The 26,265-nt window shown below is 42.2% G+C and overlaps 1 protein-coding gene across 2 annotated transcripts in view; it reads right to left on the bottom strand.

Annotated features, from left to right (window-relative positions):
• The window catches only part of iqgap2 (IQ motif containing GTPase activating protein 2), a 328,015-nt gene that overhangs the window by 224,881 nt on the left and 76,869 nt on the right, over positions 1-26,265 (bottom strand). The window lies entirely within an intron of this gene.

Raw genomic sequence — 26,265 nt, 5'->3', positions numbered from 1 at the left:
TAATGAGCTTCTGTCATTAACACTGTTGGCTCCTTGTCAGAGCCTTCAGTGATCCAGTTATAAAGCAAACTGGAGTATTATATGAAAACCATCCCATTAGGACATTGAATTAATACTGCAGGAGACAATGGCATTCTGCTTCTGAGCACTATTCCAAAAAAAAAATTCCCACAGAAATCTGACCAATTTCCAGTAATGATGAATGCTTGTTTTAAATACAGAAAAACTTCACTAATCTCGGATTAACCCATTTATCAATTTCCTTTGATTTTCACAGCATGGTCTGCTACATTCGCTATTGGAGCTCCCAACATAGTTCAACCACAATGACCCTGATATTGCAACACCAGTGTTGGAACTACGGAACTACTTTCCAACAGAACACACAACTTGCCCCAATCCACAAGAAACTATTAAATGCAAGTTACGTCAAGTCAGAAAATATTGCTAGGTTATTTTTATTCTATTTCCTTTCAAACACTAAACTGCAGTTTAAACCACATCCTTCCTCACCTGATAAGTTCTCTCAATTCTAACACGAACATGACATCAGCAATTACTTTAGGAGTAAGGGATGTTAACTCATTGATTATAAGAACTAGATTAAAAAGGTTAACCATCTAAAAATACGCAACACAAAAGTATTGAACATTTGGACTTGTTCTTGTGACAGGTTGGGATCTTCCAGTCTCTTTAGCAAGTCAAACCAGCACCTGCACATTAATCAAAACATACTTAGCCATTAAATTGCTTCAAAGTGAGAGCTGGTAATAATGAGTAGAAACACAAAACAGCATCTCCTTAGCCATTCTGATTGAAGGATTGGGCAATACACAGTTGCAAGGACTGGGAGTGAGGTGTATGTGCAAGCATTTTTTGCTTAGGCAAAAACATACAAACATACAACACTCTGAAGTTTTTCTGTATTTAAAGCAAGCATTCATTATTATTGGAAAATGTCAGTTGGATTTCTGTGAGAATAGTGCTGAGAAGCAGGATGCAGTTGTTTCTTTGACCTACAATATTAATCCATTGAAGAGGTAGACATTTGACTTAAAGACTGATTTGACCGGAAAATTGAAAAGGCTTACTTCTTTTAAAAATTAAAAAAAATTTGTAACAAATAACATGAGGGAATGAGACTATACATTGATAATTATTCATTTTCAGTGCCAGTGAACAGCAAGCAGCCTCCCACACAAATCCAACCACACATCCATTACCCACCCACACATTCTATCATTGAATAGCAACAGCATTTAGAAGTCCTCCACTGCTTCCCTAACTCACTCAACATAGTCAAAATCATGTGCGTCAGACTACAGCAAAAGGCCAATAGGCTTTTGGTATTAAGGGAATAAGGAATAATCAAAAGGAGTGAGGAAAGGTGGTGTTGAGGTCGATCGGCCAAGAACTCGTTCAAGGCCAGAGGAGGCTTGAAGGGCCAAGCAGCCTGTTCCAACTTGCAATTCTTATATTCTGCAGTAGGACCTCCAGCTGTTGCCCACGTAGTATGACAGAGCAACCAAAACTGCACCTAGATCCTTCAATGTTGCTGCAGTTCAATAGGGCCTGACTTCTGGCAAGATCCTACACCAACGTACAATTACAGAAATAGGAGGCTTTACGCCAAGTTTAACATTGGCATAAAACAAAGCTCAGTCTCAAGGGGAAAAAGAACTGTTCAGATTTTGTTCATTAAGCACCTTTCAATTTGGCACAGACATCCTCCCACCAAGGGTATAACTCCAGCTCGGCCCGTTAAATCATTTGAATTGCAAAGCTCCAAAGCCGGCTGCCATACTAAGCAGCATTGCTGCAGGTTGCCGAGTTTTGCTAAGTCCCAGTGTGCTTACCAAAAAAAAAGTGTTTGAAGCAATGGTTTTTACACACAGCACAAGGTATCTGGGCTTGGCTTGCTTGAATATTTCCTCCTTCGGGAATGGGCAATGCTGCTCAAAGTTGTGGAAACATCTATAATGATGGCTCTGCCAACTGGAGGGCACCGTGCCCACGCAGCTTGTAAATTTTGGCTTTTACCATCTGTGAAAAAGTCATTCAATAATTCTTGTGAAAAGCCAGCCTCCACTTTTCACTCACTGTGAGCAACAGAATGGAAGAACATCCTTCATTAAAAAAAAAATTTCCACACATTTTGCAATACCATGCTCCCAATTAAACTTCCTCAAAAACTACACTGTCATCCAATTACTAATTTAGCTCACCCTAACAGTTTCAAAGTAGTAACACTACAGAAGACTGATCAAGTATTGAATATCTCCACACATTTTATGTCTGTGAAACAACTAGAATGGCTGGATGAAAGTTAAGTGTAAGGACAAGTTCGATAACTGCAAGTGGAATTGAACATCAGTGGGTGAGATCATGCAAGCAGATTTATTGAAGTAATGGATCTAAAATGCAAGAGTCCTCTGGAATATCAGAGGACATCATTCCTGTTTGTAACCTGGTATGAGCACTTGAACATCTATATAGATTTTAATAACGTAAAGCATCCTAAGGCACTTCGCATGCATTATTAAATAAAATCAACAAGCCGCCATCTTTTTCAAATGAAATGTGGGAAGCAACATGGGAAAGCAAAGTCCTTGAATGTTTTGAAGGCAGAGGTGGATAGATTCTTATTAATCAAGTGATTGAAAAGTTATTAAGGCTAGGTGGATTTTAAGTTACAATAAGATCAGCCATCATCTTATTGTATGGAAGAGGTTTGTAAGGGGCTAATGCTCCTGATTCATTCCAAAGACCAATTAATACGGAAACACTTCAAAAGTAAATCTCTGAAAAAAAGGTAGACCTTGGTAGACAGGAGGAAATGCTACTGCTTGCAAACACAACTGAGCACAGATCTAAACTGAACAGCCAACAGCATGAAAATGGAATCGGGTGAGCTTCACTCAAAAGTAGATAGTCAAACATTAAAACCAGAGAGAGAAAGCGGGCATATACTTTGGCATGGACACCACACTCCTGGCATTGCTTTCTTGAAGAAGGATCAGTGCAAAAAATCTTCACAACCATCTACAGCCCAGAGAGCCGAGTGGATGATGCATCTCAAACTTCTCCTAATGTTCTTGGCATCCTTCCAAGTGAGAAAGAACAAAGGACATACAGCACAGGAACAGGGCCTTCAGCCCTGTGCGGAAACATTTTGCCCTTCCATACTAAAACTGTCTTCACTTACACGATCCGTATCCCTCTATACCCTTCCTATTCCTGTATTCGTCCAGGTGCTTCTTGAATGCTGTTGTATCTGCTTCCAGCACCACCTCTGGCAGCACATTCCAGGCACTCACCATCCTGCATGTGGAAAACTTGCCTCACATATCTCTTTTTGAACCTTCCCCCCCCCGGCCACCTTGAACTTGTGTCTCCTAGTAATTGACCCCTCCACCCTGCATACTTTCCACTCTATTCACACATTCACAAACTTAGAAAAACTTATATTAGGCCTCCTCTCAACCTCCTGGGTTCCAGCGGAAACAAACTCAATCTATCCAAGCTTTCTTCATAGCTAAAATCCCCCATACCAGGCAACATCCTCGTAAACCTTTTCTATACCTTCTCCAAATCATCCACATCCCTCTGGTAGTGTGGTGACCAGAACTGCGCACAATATTCCAAGTGTGGCCTAGCTAAAGTTCTATAAAGCTTCAGCAAAACTTGCCTGTCCTTATACTTAATGCCCCTTGCAATGAAGGCAAACTTGCTGTAGGCCCTTTTTTCTAACTACCATATCTATCCGCACCGCCACCTTCAGTGATCTGTGGACCTGCACACCCTGATCCCACTGCATATCAATACCCCATAAAGGTTCGGCCATGCACTGTATAATTTCCACCTGAAGAACTTGATCTTCCAAAATGCATCACCGAACATTTGTCCAGATTAAGTTATACATTCCATTTTTCTGCCCATGCTTCCAACTGACCTATATCCTGACAACACTCCTCACTATCCGCAACCGATGTCAGGAAATCGCTGAAGTAAAGAAGCGGGGATGTTCGCTGATGATAGCGCAATGTTCAGCACCATTTGCCATTCCTCAGATACTGAAGCTGCCCATGTACAAATACAGCAAGACTTGGTTAATATCCAGCCTTGGTCTGACAAGTGGAAAGAAACATTCACACCACACAAGTGCCGGGGAATGACCATCTCCAACTAGGGATAATCTAACAATCAGCTTTTGACATTTGATAACATTACAATTGATGAACTCACCTTGACCACCAACGTAATGTTACCACTGACCTGAAACTAAACTGGACCAGCCAGTGACATACTGCAGCTACAACAGCAGCTCAGGGCTAGGAGTCCTTAAGTGAGTAATTTGCCTCCTGTCCCCCAAAGCCTCCTTCCATCTACAAAGCCTGCCAAGAGTGCGAAAGAATGTTCTCCAATTGCATTGATGAAAACAACTTCAGCAAAGAACTCAACACTATCAAGAAAAATTAACCTGCTTTATCTGCATGCCATCAATTTTCTTCAACATTCACTTCTTTCATCACCAATGCACAATAGCAATACTGTGAATCGTCTACAAGTTGCACTCCAGTAACTCACTAAGACCCTTTAGACAGCACCTTCCAAATGCACGATCTCTAACACCAAAGAATGACAAGGGCAGCAGATGCATGGAAACACCACCTGCACAAGTTCCCTCCAAGCCAGCCACTGTCCCGAGTTGGAGCAATAACTGCATTCCTTCACTGCCACTAGGTCAAAACCATGCAACACCCACCATAACAATACTGTTAGCATGGAGGGACACAAAGGGCTGCACTGGTTCAAGGCGGCAGGGCAATCAGAGATGGGCGGTAACCGCTGGCCCAGCCATTAAGGGCCCATGTGACTGGCTGAGCGTGTGAGCGACTGAGCGAATATAAAGCCACCCACAAACAGCAATGTGATAACTCGTGATGAAGGATCATTTTGTCCACTGTTGACACTAAGCTTAGAACCACAACCACTTTAAATTCTGTCACCGAATTGCACTAAGTGGACATGGCTCCAAGTGCACACACACAGGTTGAGCTCAAAACTATCGTCACTGCACTGATGGAGGCCTATTAGAGAATGGGTCTTAGGCAAAGTATCTGGAAAACAAAAGCCCTCTATCAGCCTACTTATAGGAACAGGAGTAGGCCATTCAGCCTATCAAGCCTGTTCCAATACTTCCATTACTGTGACCACTCAACACCGCATCCCCCTCCCCCAAAATCAGGATGCACGGAGGAATCACTGAGCCATGTGGATCAATTCTCCCACCTTTGCAGTCTCAGTGAAAGCAGTCAAAGAATCACGGAGGTATACAGCACAGACGACCACGCCAAACAGATATCCTAAATTAATCTAGACCTTTTTGCACACATTTGGCACATGTCTCTCTAAACTTTTCTTATTTATATACCCATCCAGATGCTTTTTAAAATGTTGTAATTGTACCCATCTCCACCAACAATTCATTCCATACATGCAGCACTCTCTGAATGAAAAAGGTGCCCCTTAGGTCCCTTTTAAATCTTTGTCCCCTCAGCTTAAACCTATGCCCTCTAGTTTTGGACTCTGCTGCCCTGGACAGAAGACCTTGACTATTCACCCTATCCATGCCCATCATGATTTTATTCATTGCTGATGAAATTCAATATCACCTCCACTGTGCCAGCCTGGTCTTTGGTCATTTGAGCAATTACAAGGAGGACCAAACCTAGCACCAAGCTCATGCTCTGTAGGGCGGCACTATCACTTACCCTGTTTGCATCAGAGACATTAACAGCGTAACTCCTACAGAAGTATTACCAGTGATACCCCTGCAAAGCCCAGAAAATTCAACAGTAGAATTAGCATTGCAGTAATTGGTGCACCCTCCCAGGCTAGAGTCCCAGCAGTGAGGCACTGATTACTGTTGATCAGCTACATTGATTAAGCCACTTTGTCCAAGTAACTTGAAAGACCTCTGAAACAAGCTCCTTAGAGAAAAGAGGAACTGCTTCAAGGCCTCCCTAAAAAATATGACATTCCTACCATCTCAAGGGAATCTCTTGAGAAGTTTCCATCAAGATGCCAACCATATTAAACATGGCTGACAGTCCAGGTAGAAGCCAAGCATAAAAAACAAAACAAACAAACAAAACAAACATTGGAACGTACAAAAAGCTGAGCATTTTAACCCACCTCCTCATCTTTAAACAGCACCTGCCCCATTGTGGCATGCTGCACAGACTCAGCATTGAACTATTGGGTCACCTCAGGACCCACAACCTCAGTAGGGAAAAAAAAATCCTTGATCCCAAAAGATTACCCAAGAACTTGATGAAATATAACTACGCTTTACATGTTTTGGCTTATGTTCAATCATTTCAATGTTATGTCTTTCACTTGATAAATGTCTCGTGTATTAAAGGTTACCATCTTCAATAAACAGCAATTAACACCATTTTCAAACATTTTGTAGAGACAACGGAATTCCAAATACTTAAAAAAGTCTCATGTAACAAGATAACAAATCAGTTGCACAGTATTTATTCATATTCTAGCCTTTACACCACACAGCTCTTTTCTTTACATCTTTACAAATACATGTTTTCAGTTTAGGCCATTGGATTTCTGCCAGTGCCACCCAGCAACCCAAAATACAAATTCAACTAGAGCCGTGTAAAGTTTCCCCAATGTTTCTTCACATCTCGAAACAGTGACCCCTCTTGTATAATAAAATGAGAGTCTGGATGAACACAGCAGGCCCAGCAGCATCTCAGGAGCACAAAAGCTGACGTTTCGGGCCTAGACCCTTCATCAGAGAGGGGGATGGGGTGAGGGTTCTGGAATAAATAGGGAGAGAGGGGGAGGCGGACCGAAGATGGAGAGAAAAGAAGATAGGTGGAGAGGAGAGTAGGTGCGGAGGTAGGGAGGGGATAGGTCAGTCCAGGGAAGACGGACAGGTCAAGGAGGTGGGATGAGGCTAGTAGATAGGAGATGGAGGTGCGGCTTGGGGTGGGAGGAAGGGATGGGTGAGAGGAAGAACAGGTTAGGGGGGCAGAGACAGGGTGGACTGGCTTTGGGATGCAGTGGGTGGAGGGGAAGAGCTGGGCTGGTTGTGTGGTGCAGTGGGAGGGGGGGACGAACTGGGCTGGTTTTGGGATGCGGTGGGGGAAGGGGAGGTTTTGAAGCTGGTGAAGTCCACATTGATACCATTGGGCTGCAGGGTTCCCAAGTGGAATATGAGTTGCTGTTCCTGCAACCTTCGGGTGGCATCATTGTGGCACTGCAGGAGGCCCATGATGGACATGTCATCTAAAGAATGGGAGGGGGAGTGGAAATGGTTTGCGACTGGGAGGTGCAGTCGTTTACTGCGAACCGAGCGGAGGTGTTCTGCAAAGCGGTCCCCAAGCCTCCGCTTGGTTTCCCCAATGTAGAGGAAGCCACACTGGGTACAGTGGATGCAGTATACCACATTGGCAGATATGCAGGTGAACCTCTGCTTAATATGGAAAGTCATCTTGGGGCCTGGGATAGGGGTGAGGGAGGTGGTGTGGGGGCAAGTGTAGCATTTCCTGCGGTTGCAGGGGAAGGTGCCGGGTGTGGTGGGGTTGGAGGGCAGTGTGGAGCGAACAAGGGAGTCATGGAGAGAGTGATCTCTCCGGAAAGCAAACAAAGGTGGGGATGGAAAAATGTCTTGGGCGGTGGGGTCGGATCGTAGATGGCGGAAGTGTCAGAGGATGATGCGTTGTATCCGGAGGCTGGTGGGGTGGTGTGTGAGAACGAGGGGGATCCTCTTTGGACGGTTGTGGCGGGGGCGGGGTGTGAGGGATGTGTTGCGGGAAATGCGGGAGACGCGGTCAAGGGCGTTCTCGACCACTGTGGGGGGAAAGTTGCGGTCCTTGAAGAACTTGGACATCTGGGTTGTGCGGGAGTGGAATGCCTCATCGTGGGAGCAGATGCGGCGGAGGCGGAGGAATTGGGAATAGGGGATGGAATTTTTGCACGATGGTGGGTGGGAGGAGGTGTATTCTAGGTAGCTGTCGGTGGGCTTGAAATGGACATCAGTTACAAGCTGGTTGCCTGAGATGGAGGCTGAGAGGTCCAGGAAGGTGAGGGATGTGCTGGAGATGGGCCAGGAGAGCTGAAGGTTGGGGTGGAAGGTGCTGGTGAAGCAGATGAACTGTTCGAGCTCCTCTGGGGAGCAAGAGGCAGCGCCGATACAATGTAACGGAGGAAGAGGTGGGGTTTGGGGCCTGTGTAGGTGCGGAATCCCCACCCTTGTCTGCTTTCCGGAGAGACCACTCTCTCCGTGACTCCCTTGTTCGCTCCACACTGCCCTCCAACCCCACCACACCCGGCACCTTCCCCTGCAACCGCAGGAAATGCTACACTTGCCCCCACACCTCCTCCCTCACCCCGATCCCAGGCCCCAAGATGACATTCCACATTAAGCAGAGGTTCACCTGCACATTTGCCAATGTGGTATACTGCATCTACTGCACCCGGTGTGGCTTCCTCTACATTGGGGAAACCAAGAGGAGGCTTGGGGTCCGCTTTGCAGAACACCTCCGCTCGGTTCACAATAAACAACTGCACCTCCCAGTTGCAAACCATTTCCACTCCCCCCTCCCATTCTTTAGATGACATGTCCGTCACGGGCCTCCTGCAGTGCCACAATGATGCCACCCGAAGGTTGCAGGAACAGCAACTCATATTCCACTTGGGAACCCTGCAGCCCAATGGTATCAATGTGGACTTCACCAGCTTTAAAATCTCCCCTTCCCTCACCGCATCCCAAAACCAGCCCAGCTCTTCCCCTCCACCCACTGCATCCCAAAACCAGTCCAGCCTGTCTCTGCCCCCCTAACCTGTTCTTCCTCTCACCCATCCCTTACTCCCACCCCAAGCCGCACCTCCATCTGCTACCTACTAACCTCATCCCACCTCCTTGACCTGTCCGTCTTCCCTGGACTGACCTATCCCCTCCCTACTTCCCCACCTATACTCTCTCCACCTATCTTCTTTTCTCTCCATCTTCGGTCTGCCTCCCCCTCTCTCCCTATTTATTCCAGGACCCTCACCCCATCCCCCTCTCTGAAGAAGGGTCTAGGCCCAAAACGTCAGCTTTTGTGCTCCTGAGATGCTGCTGGGCCTGCTGTGTTCATCCAGCCTCATTTTATTATCTTGGATTCTCCAGCATCTGCAGTTCCCATTATCACCCCTCTTGTATTACACTGGGCTTTCCAGTGCAGTGAGAACGGAGGCAGACAGATGATACAAAAGAAATTACTCTTAGTCTTTATTTAGTACCAGACAGTAGCTGAAATACCTTAACACGTGGAAATGGAGAATAAAGGTCACTACTTCTTTGATGACCTGTTTAGGAGGCTGAACTCCCAATTCTGAAGATTAATTTGCGGAAAAACAAGCAGCAAGTCATGTGGAATTTTTCAAATAGGTATTTGATTGGTAGCTTTTTTTTAAAAAGTTACTTAATTTTATTTGGTTTTGCCCTATTCATTTGCTGGTAACTTTTTTTTAATAGTTTAAACAGAGAAATAGGTTGAAGCCTTAGGAGTATGATAGGCCAGATAGTTGGGAATGATAACTAAAAGCAAACAACTGACCAGCAGAAGTACATTGTTTAAGAGAACAATCATGGACATGTCTTCCTCCACATCAGAGGCCAAGCATCTAGCAACTGCTGCACGTCTGCAACACAATTGTTCCTGTTCACATCATTTCGCTGCTCCGTAAGCTTAATTGGCTAACAAATTTAAGTCACCAAAAAGAGTGATGTCGATTTAATAATTTTCCAAAAACCAAGGAAGAATACCAAAAACAACGTAATGAAGGGAATTATTTGGCAATAATTGATGACTAGAAATTTTATCTTGTTATGTGGACTAGCGATAAAACTCTGACTCATTCGGAAGACAATATCACACACGTGTGGTCAAAGAACTGTAGCTAAAAAGACCCTAAGATAACAAATGCAGCTAACTCCAATTTCTTTTTAAACATTTACATACACTTGCCAAAACTACATGTTGGACATAACTTTGAGTAGCAAAAGCGGTCTTTCATGGGCTCGAGAACATCCTAAACTAGGATCTAAAGCTGTTCGCCCTCACAATGCCATTTTTAATCCACCCCAACTCATCAATCCATTGTGAAAATAAAAACCTGGCCTACTTATCCTTAGAAGTAAGTAACAGAGGTGACTTTGTATAGTAGTGCAGTGAACTATATAGAAAGGCAAGCCTGGATAAGTGGTTCAAACTAAACGATAAAGTTAACACAGATGAATACAAAGTTTAACCTGTGTAAACGGTATTTATAAAGCTGATTGCTCATTCGCCAAATAGAACAGAGGAGTTCAGGTTCTTGAAGTAAAAACCTTGGATATGTTTAAATAGTTGACTGCTTTAAAATGGGATTCCTTTTTGACTGGATAAGACAAGCTGATGAATCCTTCATCTATATCCATCTTGTGAAATGACGTCACAAAACTGCCTTTTAAAAAAAAATACACTGCACAGCTATTTTATTTCCCCTAAAGTAAAATGCGATAAGCTGCCACTTTTGAAAATTAAGTTATGCAGCTATGTTTGAACGATTAGTCAGGCATAAAGCCAGTGCCATACTTTACTGGAAAAACCAAAAAGCGAGGCCAATGTCATTTTCTGTTATTTAAATACAAACTGAACAGCAACTTCAGGTAAAAGCAGATGTGCAACTGAATGCAAACAATCCAGAAGTTGCTGTCTAAGATGATATCATCTCACCACACTTTTACCCATTTACGCATGACATATGGGCTTGTGGTTCCTGTACTGCCATTATGTATTCAACCATAATTCACTAAAGGAAGCTATACCTCATCCATTCCAGTCTAAATGCCACGGGATGAGATTCCCGAACAATCACCCTCCCGATGAAAATAAATTTTTAATTATGGAATCTCATTTCTTCAGATTTTGATTATTGTTGGAGATTTTGTTTGTAAACAATTACTTTTGACACATTTTCCTTTGAACTATTCACGCTTAATCCAATCTTTCATTCTTTCTCTATTTCACTTTCTGCATGTGATTTGTCATTTAATTTATTATTCCAATTACACTCCCTTGTCAGTTTTTGTACCATTCATTAACCACACTCTAGCCTGAATGGTTAATGATAAAGCCATTTCCTTGGCATATTCATAGAAGTAGTCATAAATGCCGAGCTGTTTGGATTCCTGTTTGATAGCAAGTTCTTGCAAATGGATTTTAGAATAGAATATCCTTTATTGTCACAGGAAGTGACTGCAGAGAGACAGTGGGCGTATTGATCAGAATATTTCAGTACTCAAATCAATTCCAGGAGGTCTCCAACAGATTGGGAAGCTATTAATGTGAAGCCCTTGCTCAAGAAATTGGGGAGCCAGAAAGTAGGAAACTATAGGCCTGCTCGCCTAACATCCGTCAATCGGGAAAATGCTGGAATCCACTATTAAGGAAGAAGCAGCACGACATTGAGAAAAGCTCAACAGAGTCAAACAGAGTCAACACAAGGGAAGTAGTGTTTAACAATTTCCTGGAGCTTTTTGAGGATATAACGAGCAAAATTGATAAAGGGGATCTAGTGAATTCAGCACATTTGGATTTCCAGAAGACATTTGATAAGGTGTCACACAGGGGGTTATTGTACAAATTGGAAGCTAATGGTATTAGGGGTAATATTTAAAAAGAAATCTGAAATTAAAAGTCTAATCATGGCCACGAAACCACTGCCACTGGTATAAAAACTCAAATAGTTCACAAGTGACCTTGGCTTGTCTGCGTACATGCGACTCCAAACCCACAACTATACAGTTGATTCTTACCTTCCCTTTGTAGTTTCAAAATGAGAAATGTCAAACTAGTGAAACCACTTGGCATTAACTTAAGCTCTGAAAAGCAATAATGGTAAATGCAGTCATGTTGACCTTGCAAAGCCCTCTTTATTAACATTGTTGGGTAATGCCAATATTGGGAGAGCGGACTCACAGACTAGTCAAGCCTGGTGCTGTCTGTATGGTACAATTTTGAGAGTGGAACTACTTCCCAAACAATACCATCATCATTTGAGGGAGCCAGAGGAGCCCAGTGGTATATTATTAGACTATCCAGAGAACCTGGTAATGATCGAGATCTTGGTTCAAATCCTGCCATGGCACGTGACTGAATTTGGATTCAATTAAAAAGCTGAATCAAGAATCTAATGATGGCCTTGAAACTGATGTCAATCATTGGAAGGGAACTGCCTTTCTTACCTGGTCAGGCTCGCAATTGATTCCGTACCTAAGCAATGTGATCGACTCCAAAGTGCTTTCTGGGCAATAAGGGATGGGCAATAAACGCTGGCCAGCCAGTGACCCCCCACATTCCATGAATGAAATTAAAAACCACCATCCCACCAGGTGAACAAACTCAGCAGAGGTGGTTGCATTGTGGCACACAGAGTCAGGAGTTACTTGGGGAGGTATCAGGTCAAACACAGGCAAGGAAACCTCCTGATTGACTCCGTACTACACTTTTACCTCCCCATCAGCTGATAAATCAGTACTCATCCACTGACTCCGGTCAGTATTACACCAGGCATGCAATTCAACAGCCAAAAATATCAGAGCTTAAGACACTTTATAGAGAAAACAATCAGCGTTTCAACAATTCTTCCAAGTCAATTAAGTTTTATTTTGCTACTTCATTGATTTATGTAGACACAGGCCATTCAGCCCATAGTGCTTGGTCAGATTATTGGAACATGAATCCAATGCACCACAGTAAGAAGGACAAACATTCAAACTCCAATTACAAATTTTACAAACGTAAACATACTGCTGCATAGGGTGAAAGAAACACATTGAGACAATGTTACCAGCTTCTGCTACTCAGGGCAGCATGGAGATCTCGCATATAAGGGCATCCCCTACTCTTTTGTTAAAAGTCTGGTGAGGATCTCCATTGTTACACGAGAACATACAGTGTACTTCAGATTTCAAGCACGTGTAGTCTTTTTGCCTTTCATTTAACTTATACTCAAAATCTCTGGGCTGAACGGAAGATATATTCCACTTAATACCAAAAAAAGGTTCCTGTCTGGTAACAAGAATACAGAACTATAATCCAACTTCTTTGCAAGGAGGATTACCTACATGTCTGCCAGGGATTAGAAACTGCAATGATCCAAATTGACAGCAACTTTCACTACAAAATACCTGATGTTAAGCTCAGTCTCTCGATAATGTACACTTCAGGACCATTGGGTACTGATCACCTGATCACATCCAACACTATCCTTAGAAATCAGATGGACCTTGAGGGGACATAATTTGGGTGTGCACACAGGTGATTTACGATGAAACTAAAACATAATTTTGACGATACACTGAAGTTTGAACAAGAGACCAAGCAAATAATTGCCTTTCTCAATTTTGTTTTTTTTTAAAATTAACACCAAGCAGAAAATGTGTGCATGTGGAGTTTGCACATTCTGCAGTCTGATGGCTTCCTCCCAGGTCCTCTGGTTTCCTCCCACTGTCCAAGGATGTGTAGGTTGGGTGGATTGGCTATGGGAAATGCCACGGATAGGGTGGGGGGTTGGGTCTGGGTGGGATGCTCTTTGGCGGATTAATGGCCTGCTTTCACACTGTTGGGATTCGATGATTCTAAGTAAAAAGGGAATACTCAGACAAGTTAAAGTGTTGTATTCACAAATGAGAGGTTAGAGCTGAAATGCTAACTGACTGAGGGTCAAGGTCTGCTTGAGCCCTGAGGATACTTTGTTTGCATAATTAATAATTCAGAAAAAACATCTACAGATTGCCAAGGGTTATAGTTTTGTGCTTTCCATAGCTACCAGTATCAACTTATTTAAGCTTCACCCTTTCCTCTGCCTTCCTAGATCACTCGAAGCCTGTTAATGTAGATTGCAGGCATCAAGTTTGTTTACAATAAGCCGTGACCAGGTTTTAAACATTTTGGGAATTATTCTCAATCCTTTCTCCAGTGCATCTAAAGAGGGGAATTCTTCTCAATTCTGGAAAACAAAACTACAGAACATTCCCCAATGACAGCTAATAGTGACACAGATTGTCTGGTTTCTCACCAACGTGAATTATGCATTTTTCATAAAACATCATGAATTGCCAAGTACAACATTAATTTTAATTACATCACTGCAGGACCAGAGTAGTGAGCAACAAGACAGCATTATAATTTGGAATGCAACTCCAGCAGTTATAACCCTTATAATACAAAAAGAAAGCAGAGCTGTTCCCAGTAAATTTGGTTTCTTTAATGATACAACTCATGATCCAGCTGTCATAACAAATCATTATCGCTTCAGTCAGACAGAAACTTCACATAGGCTCAGTGGATAAACACGCTGCCTACTGTGGCACCAGATTCCATAGACAAGGATGGTCCCAAGTTCAGTGTTGGTGCGTGCTGAGTCAGAAGGACATTACATCTGGTCCCAGCGTTTCTCGACAAGAGTGAAAATCTGCACTGCAGGCACGACATGTATCCAGTAAGTGACCCGAACTAGCTGTGTGCACGTGAAGATGTTGAACACAGACGCACCCAGTTAGCCCTAATACCAACCAAAGCAAACTGAAATCACTTGTTGATCAGCCTGCCCTGTGATGATATTCTGCCAAGGTATATTTGCATTGAATTTCAGAGTCAAAACAGTATGGAGTTGGAGGAACACAGGTCGAGCAGCATCAGAGGAACCGGAAAGTTGACGTTTCAGGTTGGGACCTTTCATCAGGACCGATCTCCAACTGCTAACTCCAAATGAATTTTAAATACCCATGCCCCTCGTTCCCAAATACATCAGGAGGGCAGAAAGGAGATAAATTAAGATTCTTAAACTGGGAAGTGGAGTGAGGGAATGGGAGGGTGCTGTGAAATATGATCTTCCATTTCAATAGAGCATGTGTCAAATATTCAGTACTGCCAACATTCAACCTTCAAAATGTTATTCTAGCAAAACTTGCTATTAGAATATTTGTGCATAGGAACAAGGTAGGAACAGCTATAGCGCCCTCAAACCTACACATTCAGTCAATAAGATCATTGCTGATCTTATAACTCAGTTGCATTTTCTCACACTCGGCCCATTTCTATGAATATAAAAATTAAACAGTCAGCATGACTTCAGGAAGGAAAATCATACCTGATAAGTTTATTAGAATTCTTTGGGGACAGAACAAGCAGATTAAAGAGGAACCAGTAGATATCATATATTTGGATTTCCAAAAGGTGTTCCATAATGTGCCACATTTAAGACTACTTCAAGGGGTTGGGATGGGAAAGTACATCAGCATATGGAGGGGTTTGGCTAATTAACAAAAGTCAGGAAAGGGGATAAACATGGCATTTTCAAGATGGCAATCATAATTAGTGGAATGCCATAGGAATCAGGCAATTGCTAATGGCACATAAGGGATAAGGGATCTGAATAAATTATAGCCAAATCTGCCAATGAACCAACAAAAAGTGGGAAGGCAAGTGGTATCTACAAGACAAAGCCTGCAGACGGATGCAGACAGGTTAAGTGAATGGGCAAAAATTTGGCAGCTAGAATATAACTTTGGCAGGAAGAATAGAGGAGCTGAACATTATCCAAACGGTGACAGATTACAGAAAGTTGCAGCGCAGAGGGATGAGAGTCCTTGTGCATGAATCACAATAACGTAACATCCACATTCCAAGGATAATAAGGAAAGCAAATGGAATGGTGGCTTTCATTTCAAAGGGAATGGATTGTAAAAATATGGAAGTCTTGTCAAAACTATACAACGCACTAACTGAACCTCACCTAAAATACTTGAAACAGTTTTGGTCCCATTTCTAAAGGAGATGCAGTAGCATTATAGGCAGCAAAGAGAAGATTCACTGGTTTGATTCCAGGTATGGAGGTGGTTTATGAAGAGATGTTGAAGGCCTGTATTCATTGATGTTTAGAACAATGCGTGGTGACTTTACTGAAATATAAGATTCTTAACGGGCTTGACAAAGTAGATGCAGAGTTGTTCTTTCTCATTGTGAGAGAATCTAGCACTAGAATTAGAATCCCTGAAGTGTGGAAGTAGGCCATTCAGCCCATTGAGTCAACACCATTAATTAGGGGGTCACCCAGTTAGGTGAAACTCCATCCCAAGCTATTGGCTGATCCTTTAACAAAAGTCTGAAGCTAAGCTAGACTGTTGCCAATTACAAATCACATTTTATCCCAGAGATCCAGGTAAACCAGTTGACACTGTGATTAAAACTATGTATCACAAATCCAGAGATCATCTGAAAAATCCAGCAGAAAGAATCAAAAAAGATAAAAATCATCTTTCATTTAAAACAAAAATCTGAACTGAAAATGCTATGTTCTCAACTGGAAGTCATTGAATAGAATTTTTTTTGCCTTATTGCTTCAAAAACAAATTAACCATATTGCACGCATACATTTTACCCTACAATTCAGTAAGGCTCCTCTGGCAACATCTTCAAAACCTGAAATTTGAAAAGGATAAAGGCAGCAGATGCACCACCTACGCTCCACTCCAAGCTACACATCATCCTGACTTGGAAATGTATCACTGCCTCGATCCAAATCCTCAAGCTTGGTAACAGCACCGTGGGTGTACTTCTATGACACGGACTTCAGCAACTCTAAAAAAACAGCTCACCACCAACTTCGACCAACAGATTATACTACAGGCCCCACAATAGTCAGCATGAATTTGAGGAGCAAATATGTAGGAACATTACACATAGCTGTAAGAATAATACTGTTGTAATGGTAGAGGATTTTAACTTTCCAAACATAGACTAGGACTGAGATTGTGTTAAGGGTTTGGATAGGGAGGAATTTCTTAAGTGCATTCAGGAAAATGCTCTCAATTAAAATATAGGTGGCCCTACTAGAGAAGGGGCAAAGCTCTCCTTCCTCTGGGAAAATAAGGCAGGGCAAGTGACTGAGGTTTTAGTAGGGGAGCACTTTGGGACCAGTGGCCATAATTCTAATAGCTTTAAATTAGCTATGGATAAAGGACAGGTCTGACCACAAGTTAAAGTTCTAAATTGGGGAAAGGCCAATTTTGATGGTATTTGACAGAAACTTTCAACAGGTGATTGGAGGTCACTGTTCACAGGTATAGGCACAAGTGGCAAGTGGGAGGCCTTCAAACACAAAAAAGAAGTAGTGAGCTGACGTGAGTTCAGGGTCAGCACGTTCCTGTTAGTGAGAAAGACAGGACTGGTAGGAGTAGGGAACACTATGACTAGAGATAGCGAGGCTCTGGTCAAGAAAAAGAAGGTGCTGTACATCAGGTGTAGGCATCTGGGGTCAAATGAATTCCTTGGCATATAATGGGTGTGGGAGTACTTTTCAGAGGGAAAAAATCAGACACGACAAAAAGGAAACAGGAGATATTATTGGCAAATAACGAAAGGAGAATCCAAAGAGGTTCTACAAGTAAATAGGGAGAGAAGCAACGAGGGAGAGAATATGGCCCCCTAAAGATCAACTAGGTCATCTATGTGTAGAGTCACTGGAGATGGGGGGAGATCCAAAATGAATATTTCTCATCAGTATTTATGGTGCAGACAGACTTGGAAGCTAGGGGGCACACAAAAACAAATACCGATGCCTTGAAAAGGGTCCACCTTACAGAACTGTTGGGCCCATAGAGGAGATATTTGCATCATCAACAGCCATGGGTGAGGCGCTGGAAGACTGGAGGGTGGCTAATGTTGTGCCATTATTTAAGAAAGATGGTGAGAAAAAGCCAGGTAACCTGACTTCAGTGGTGGGTACGTTGTTGGAGGGGAGTCCCTGAGACAGGATTTACATGCATTTGCAAAGGCATGGATTGATTACTGATAGTCAGCTTAGATAGACACGAAAATTGGTGGTATAGGGGACAGTGAAGAAGGTTTTTCCTCAGAGAAAAACAGGATGTTGACTAACTGTGCCAGTAGACTGAGGGATGGCAGATGGAGTTTCAATTCAATAAATGTGCAGTGTTGCATTTTGCTAAGACAAACCTGGGCAGGACCTACACAGTTCACGATAGGGCCCTGGGGAGTATTGCTGAACACTGAGACCTGGGGTGCAGGCACTTCGTTCCTTAGAAGTGGCATCGCAGGTAGACAGGTTGGTCAAGGCAGCATTTGGCACACTTGACTTAAAAGCAGTCAGAGCACTGAGTGCAGGAGTTGAATGTCATGTTTTGACTGTACAAGACATTGGTAAGGCCACATTGAGAGTACTGTATATACTTCTCATTGCTCTGCTGCAGAAAGGATGTTATTAAATTGGAAAGGGTGAAAACATTTTACAAGTATTACCAAAGCTGGAAGGTTTGAATTATGAGGAAAGACTGGATGGGCTGGGACTTTGTTTTCCTCCCTGGCGTGTCACAGGCTGAGGGGTGGCCTTATAGAGGTTCATAACGTCATGAGGGGCATGGATAAGGTGAATAACCAAGGTCATTTCCCATGGGTAGGAGAACCCAAAGCTAGAGGGCATAGGTTTAAGGTGAGACGGAAAAGATTAAAAAGGGATGTGCAGAGCAACCTTTTCCACAGATGTTGGTATGTATATGGAACGAGCTGCCAGAGGAAGTGGTAGAGATGAGTACAATTATAACATTTAAAATGTGGACAGATACATGAATAGAAAAGGTTTAGGGCCTTTTGGTTGGCCAAACCCAGGCAAATGGGGCAAGTTCAGTTTGGGAAACCTGATTGACACAGATGAGTTGGGCCAATGAGTCTATTTCTGTGCTGTATGAATGACGACATAATGTTAACCTCTCAGGTACAATTAACCATGGGAAACAAATTCAGGTGTTGTCCCACACAGAATAAAGAAACAATTTCATATATTATAGTACATTAGTGTCAATATCTTTTAGCTTTAGCCTATTCCCTTGTACTAGCAAAAAGGAAGCAAACACTTTTACAATATTCACTTGTATTTAATTAGAGCAATGTAGCATACAAATGAAACCATGACTGCACTGGCATGAAATACATAACTCTCAGTTCCTAAAAACAAAGTGAAGGCCATCAACCACCCATATACTATATTGGGTGAAAACCCTAAACCTAATTTTAGCCTACCCATGTGCAGACAGCTCAGTTGTATAACCACAATACTCAGCAAAACAAAGGAAACAATATATCAACCGTTGGGCTTTTATTAATGTACTCCAGCTTTACACTTTTAGCTTAAAAACTAGCACCTTAGGTAAATTTTTAAAGAGCTGAAATGTTATATTCAAAAGATCCTTTTTTTTAATAACAATTGCAGACAGACAATGAACATTTTCAAATGAAACTCCTTCATCTCCTCCATCAACCATCAGTATTCAAATTCAAGGATCATGAATATTGCAACAATGATCGAATTTACAAACAATTATAACACAGCCATAGCTAGTTCCTCAGCTATTTCGATGTCTTGATCTTTGCTGCTTTCAACCTTAAGAAGTGCCAGTCACAACGATGAACATGCTGGAACAAGCCAATAAGAACTTGAGACCTTAAGACTAAGAACCTGATCATCCAGCAACTGAAGACCTAAATTATTTTCAGTCAGCCAGGAGAAACAAAAACTATTTCACTTGCTACTTTAACAACTCCAGGCTTCACAATTGAAGAATTTGAACTTACTGAAACAAAAAAAAAGGGCTCCAATTGCTTTAATTCAATATTTATTGATTTTTCACTTGCAGCTTGTAACGCTCGGAAAGCTAGTATTTCACTAAAGTACGATGCCAATGAAATCTGTACCAAAAAAGGTGGTGATAACATGACCAAACCAGTAGCCTTCTCAGTTAATAGCCAGGTTTTCATAATGGAGGTCAGAATTAGGAGTTAGATTTTTCCTGTGCAATCTCATCATGATCCAAAAACGGAAAGCAGCTGGAAAGAGAGATGGTCCAGAAGGAGATAGTTTGATGTCAAGGCAGCCAGACTAACAGGCCCACCTCCACTTTTAGAGACATTATCCAAGTTCCTCAGAACAATGAGAAGCAGTTCACACCACCGCAATCTATTCACCTCACACTTACTTCGATAAACAGAACTCTTAAGCCTTTACTTCTGAAAGTCTTTGAAAACAACACAAATAGGCTTTTGTGTAGCCCTGACATATTTGAAAAACTCACAAATCTGTCAAAATGAGACACAGATTCTTCAGAATTTGTTTTCATTGCTATCCTGAAGTGCAAAGTCTATTATCACCTTTCAATGCAGCCAAAAAATCTTCCATCCATCACAGTTTTCAAGCAGTCAAACTGATGTCTGAGCTCTTCTGCCAAAGAGAAGAGAGAGACTGGGGAGCATTTAAACAGTTAGCTATTGATCTCGCATTGGGCTAGCCATTAAATATTGCACAAATAGGAATAGTACCTTATCCAATCGATGAAGTATTCTAAAAGGTACCTGAAGAGGTATCCACTTTTACTATACTGTTATTGTACTTAACCAGTTATCAAAAGGAAAGGGCTGCCAATGATAGCTGGATTTAAAGATCACTTAACTTTTCCAATCATAGCACTGTCATCACTCACTGAAGTAAACAGATTTAACTTATGGCATTTAATGATCAACTAGAAGGTAGACTAGACAATTTTCACTCATTTTTCATACTCTTCCCACCCCCAATCCATCGTTAATACCTCTATTCTGCAGTTGTGATTCAAGAAGAATCCCAAAGTGCAGCTTTGAAAACTACAGTAGTTCTGAAATGCCCATTTCCAGAAATGATGCCCACAATTTCTAAAAAGCAACACACAAAGCTTGCACTTCTGCCTCCATTCCAACTCTGCTCCAATTTCCAACACTGCGCAAAATCTAGTCCCAACTGTCAGAAATATGTAAATTCCATTCTTTTAGTTCTGCTCAGAAGCCAGCCCTTACTGTTTAAGCATTATTTTTAAGACATAGCCACACACCAGCAACAAACTGTAATGACTTTCAGGTGCATAGATTCAGAGACATATTGCAAGTTGTGTCAATCAGAAGTGATTGAACTTGGTCTATTCCTGCATTTTAATATTACATGGCAGTTGATGCAACATGTAATTGGTTAATAATTACAAGTAATTATATTAGCACAATAAACTTGCTAATCATGATGACACATTTTAATGTTAGATTAGTAAAATAGAATGACAACGCAGAAAGAGCTCATCTAGCCTATTGCAATGGTGCTAGCTCTTTGAAACAGCTATCTTAAACTGCTGCACCACCCACAGTCTCTCAAATTTATCCTTGTCATGTATTAGCCAATTCCCTCTTGGCTGTTCAAATCCAGGTTTGAAACTTGCCGTGGCAGATGGTGGAATCTGAATTCAATAACAAAATCTGGAATTAAGAGTCTACTGATGACCAGGAAATCATCACTGATTGTCAGAAAACCCATCTGGTTCTGTAATGTCCTTCAGGGGAGTAAACCTGTCACCCTCATTTGGCCTACATGTGACTCCAGACCCCCAGCAATGTGTCTGACTCTCAGTTACTCTGAAATAGCCCTAAGCCATTCAGTTCTACCAAATCATTATAAAGTCTCAAATACACAAAACCGGATGAATCACCTGGCATCAACTTACTCAATGGAAAAGGCAATGGCAGAAACAGCCCTGTCGAAACTGCAAAAAGTCTTCCTCACTAACATCTGGGGGCTAGTACCAAAATTGGGAGTAGTAGTGTCTCACAGACCAGCCAAGCAACAGCGTGACACAGTCATATTCATGGAATCATAGCTTACAGACACCACCATCGCCATCCCTGGATGTGCCCTGTCCCACTGGCAGGACAGACCCAGCAGAGGTGGCAGCACAGCAGTGTACAGTCTGGAGGGTGCTGTAAGAGTGACCATCGCAGTGTCCTCATGGGGACGAAGTCCCGCCTGCACATTGAGAAAAACCTCCATCGTGTTGTGTGGCACTATCACTGTGCTAAATGGGACAGACTTAGCACAGATCCAGCAACTCAAGGCTGGGCATCGAGGAGGTGCTGAGGCAAACCTGAAGATGAAGTGTCAACCTGCTGAAGCCACCAAACAGGATTAATTGCACGCCAAACAGCGAAAGCAAGTGAAAGACAGAGCTAAGCGATCCCACAACCAACGGATCAGATCTAAGCTCTGCAATCCTGCTACATCCAGTCGCGAATGGTGGGGGGCAATTAAACAACTCACTGGAGACGAAGGCTCCACAAATATCCCCATCCTCAATGATGGAAGAGCCCAGCACACTCAGTGCAAAAGAGAAGGCTAAGGCATTCGCAGCAACCTTCAGCCAGAAGTGCAAAGTGGATGCTCCATCTCGGCCTCCTCCAGTGGTCCCCAGCATTACAGGTGCCAGTCTCCAGCCAGTTTGATTCACTTCATGTGATACCAAGAAATGGTTGGAGATACTGTTTACTGTAAAGCTCATGGCCTTGACAACATTCTGGGCAATAGTACTGAAAACTTGCGCACCAAAACCTGCTGCTCCCTCAGCCAAGCTGTTCCAGTACAGTTATAACACTGGTATCACCCAGTGTAGATAATTGTCCAAGTATATCACACACAAAAAGGAGGACAGATCCAACACGGCCAATTATCGCTCCATTGGTCTACTTTCAACCCTCAGTGTAGCGATCAAAGGTATCATCAACAGTGCTATCAAACAGCACCTTCTCAGTGACGCACAGTTTCTCTTGCCTCTCAGCTCCAGACCTCTTTACAGCCTTTGGCTCAAACACAGAGAAAACAGCTGAATCCCCAAGGTTGCATTTGACCAAGTGTGCCATCAAGGAGCCCTAGCAAAACTGGAATCAATGAGTATAAAAGGGGCAAACTCCGTGATGGCTGGAGTCATACCATGCTGATGCATAGGAAGATGGTCACGGCTGTTTGATGCCAGTTACCTCTGCAGGAATTCCTCAGGGTAGCGTTCTAGGCCCAACCATCTCCAAGTTGCTTCGTTAATGGCTTCCTTCCATCATAAGGCCAGAAGTGGAGATGTTCATTGATGATTGCACAATGTTCAAACCCATTCGCAACTCCTCAGACACTGAAACAGTCCATGTCCAATTGCAACAAACTGGACAATTAAAACCAAAAGAACTGTGGATGCTGTAAACCAGGAGCAAAAACAGAAGATGCTGGAAAAGCTCAGCAGGTCTGGCAGCAGCTGACTAAGTTCTGAGGAAGGGTCTCCAAACCCGAAACTTTGATACTTTGTTCACAGATGCTGCCATACATGCTGAGATTTTCTAGCAACTTCTGTTCAATATCTGGACAATATCCAGGCTTGGGCTGACAAGTGGCAAGTAATATTCATGCCACAGAAATGTCAGGCTATGACCATCACCAACAAGGAGGGAAATCTAACCACAATCCCTTGACATTGACTCATGTTACCATCACTGAATTCCCCACCATCAACATCCTGAGGGTTATCATTGATCAGAAACTCATCTGGACTCACCACATAAACACAATGGCAACACGAGCAGGTCAGAGACTAGGAGTACTGTGGCAATTAATTCACCTCCTGATTCCCAAATGCTTGTCCACCATCTACAAGGCACAAGTCAGGAGTGTGATGGAGTACTCCCCACTTGCCTGGATGAGTGCAGCCCCAACAACACAAGAAGCTTGATGCAATCCAGGACAAAGCAGCCCACTTGATTGGCACTACATCCACAAGTATCCACTCACTCCACCACTGATGCTCAGTACACATTGCTGCTACTATCTACAAGATGCACTGCAGAAATTCACCAAGTGATCCTCAGAGAACCTTGTAAACCCATGAGCGATACCATCCAGGAGGACGGCAGATATATGCGAACACCAGCACCTTCAAGTTGCCCTGCAAGCCACATCCTGACTCGGAAATATATCGTCGATCCTTCACTGTTGCTGGGTCCATATCCTGGAATTCACTCCCGAATAGCATTGCGGGTGAACTCACAGCAGGTGGACTGCAGCAACGCAAGAAGGCAGCTCACCACCACCTTCTCAAGGGCAACGAGGGATGGACAAGAAATACTGGCCAGCCAGCTACATCCATGTCCCACAAAAATGAATTTGAAAAAAAAGTTACCTTAATGATTCTGACTCCAGAAATTGCAAATTAATCTTGAATCTGACTCCACTCAAAAACAAAACGAGAAGATACACAATGGGTACATTCCCTACCACAGATTCTGGAGCAAATCTCTGCTTGTGAAGTTTTAACATTCTCCATTCAAAAAGAAAACTAAATTAGTCTCATTGACATGAAGTGACAATGCTGAGGGATGTCTAGCAAACAAACTGGTTCCACGGATCAGAGCTTCAAAAATTAGAAACAATGAAGTGTCCTAACAATTTTACTATCCACACATAGTCCAAATCAGCTATTTGTTGACTTGAACCATGTTAACTATGTACTCTTCAAATATGAATGTAATAAGAAAATGATTTAACTTCAGATTCAGTGTTTTCAATATTCCCAACAAGCTCTTTTAAGTTGCTTTAAAATTATGAGGATGACTGTTTTAACCTCCAGGGTTGCAATGTCATTGAGGAGGAAGCTGGAGATGGGACAGCCTACTTGGCAAAACAGCCGAATTGGAAAATATTTTAACATCATCTGACTGCATGGTGAGCAAAACTGAAAAGAAATTACAATTATTCGACCAATTAATTGGGTTTAAAACTGGTCTCCTGCAAAATCTGTGCACAAGATCAGAGAACATGTTATTACTACTGTTACAAATCTTCACAAGAAACAAGCTTTATTGTGGGGGGGGAACGTCTGGACTCCCTTTAAATGTTTATGTCAACTAGCTTGCCCCAGCACACCAAATATTAGTATCAGCATATTGCCAAGGAATAGATCAGAAAGTCAGGACATCTAGCTTCCTTTGTGTGGCTTACTGTTTAAGCTTGTACAATGCTAAAACAAAATACAATTGCAGTAATTGTGCCGCACTTTGAAATTTTAATCTGGATCTCCTGCTATTCCCCCAATTAAAAGCAACAAAACACTTGGTGACAGCGTTCAAACATCACTGAACACATTGTCTTACCTTCCTGCAACTGGACACTTCAAAACAACAAGCATCCTTCTCCAGGCTTTGTATTCAAAAGCTCAGGTGACTGATGGTAACAAAGGAAAAGCTCAGAGGAGCAGCACTAAGCCCGTGACAAAAGCTGACCTGCACGTTTTTAGATTTTTAGCTCATTGGAAATAAACCATTAATAGATTATTAAATGGAAGTGTATTTCAAATAGAAAAGAAACAGTAAATGCAAGGGACTTCAACTATTGCTCCAATTTCTTTAAAAAAATGTACTCAAGAATAGCAATAATATTGTTTGCATCATGTCTGAGCACGATGAAGCATTTTTCCAGTTTGAATTTAGCAGAGCAGACAGAACTAACATCCTCCCATTCTGTACCTAAAGTTAATTAGTTCAACAGCTTCACTATTCCCAATGAATAAACTCCACAGCTGGAAACTGTCTAACTTCAGCCTTTGAAACATTTTAAATCGGTCAGTGAAAAACAATTTATCACGAAGTTTCTTCCTTCCCCCTACTTAAGGCCAACAGAAAAAAGACAGTTTGGTCTCCTTACTTATCATCTTTGCTTTGAGCCAGCGTCATATATACAATAAATCCCAGATTGATGGAAAGGGAAAATATACCTTGATAGTGCTAACCACAACACCTGGTTTTCATCGAGAGTATAAATGTCAAGTCCTGCTCAAAACAGATTTTATTAACTTTGTTGAACATTCACTATTTTTAAAAGCATGAAAGGTCAGTGAAATTGCATACAACTATAGTAATTAAAATGACACTGAAGCTTTGTAGTCAAGACAATTTTAGAATAAAGATTTAATTATGACTAATGCAGATATTATTTGATCTACATATTGACATTTGTCAGGTCTTGTCAATTCTGTTCCTCAAAACAGGTAGAGGGCTAACTTGAGTATTTTCTGTTAAATTACACGGGGATGGGAATAGCCCTCTCAACTTTGTGTCTGGAGCACAAAGATCATTGACCAAAATATAAAAACTACTTGCCATTAACAAGAAATTTCAGCAAAAAATAGTTTAAACCTAATGTGTAATGAGGAGCAATGCAATGTGAAATTTGATTCAGCACATTGTACACTGCTTGCATGATAGCAAATTTAGAATATGGAAACTTGTATAATTTGCAGGGTTGCCATGG

The sequence above is a fragment of the Stegostoma tigrinum genome, chromosome 3 (assembly GCF_030684315.1).
Source record: "Stegostoma tigrinum isolate sSteTig4 chromosome 3, sSteTig4.hap1, whole genome shotgun sequence".
Lineage (NCBI taxonomy): Eukaryota > Metazoa > Chordata > Chondrichthyes > Orectolobiformes > Stegostomatidae > Stegostoma > Stegostoma tigrinum.
This window is presented reverse-complemented; position numbering and strand designations above follow the sequence as displayed.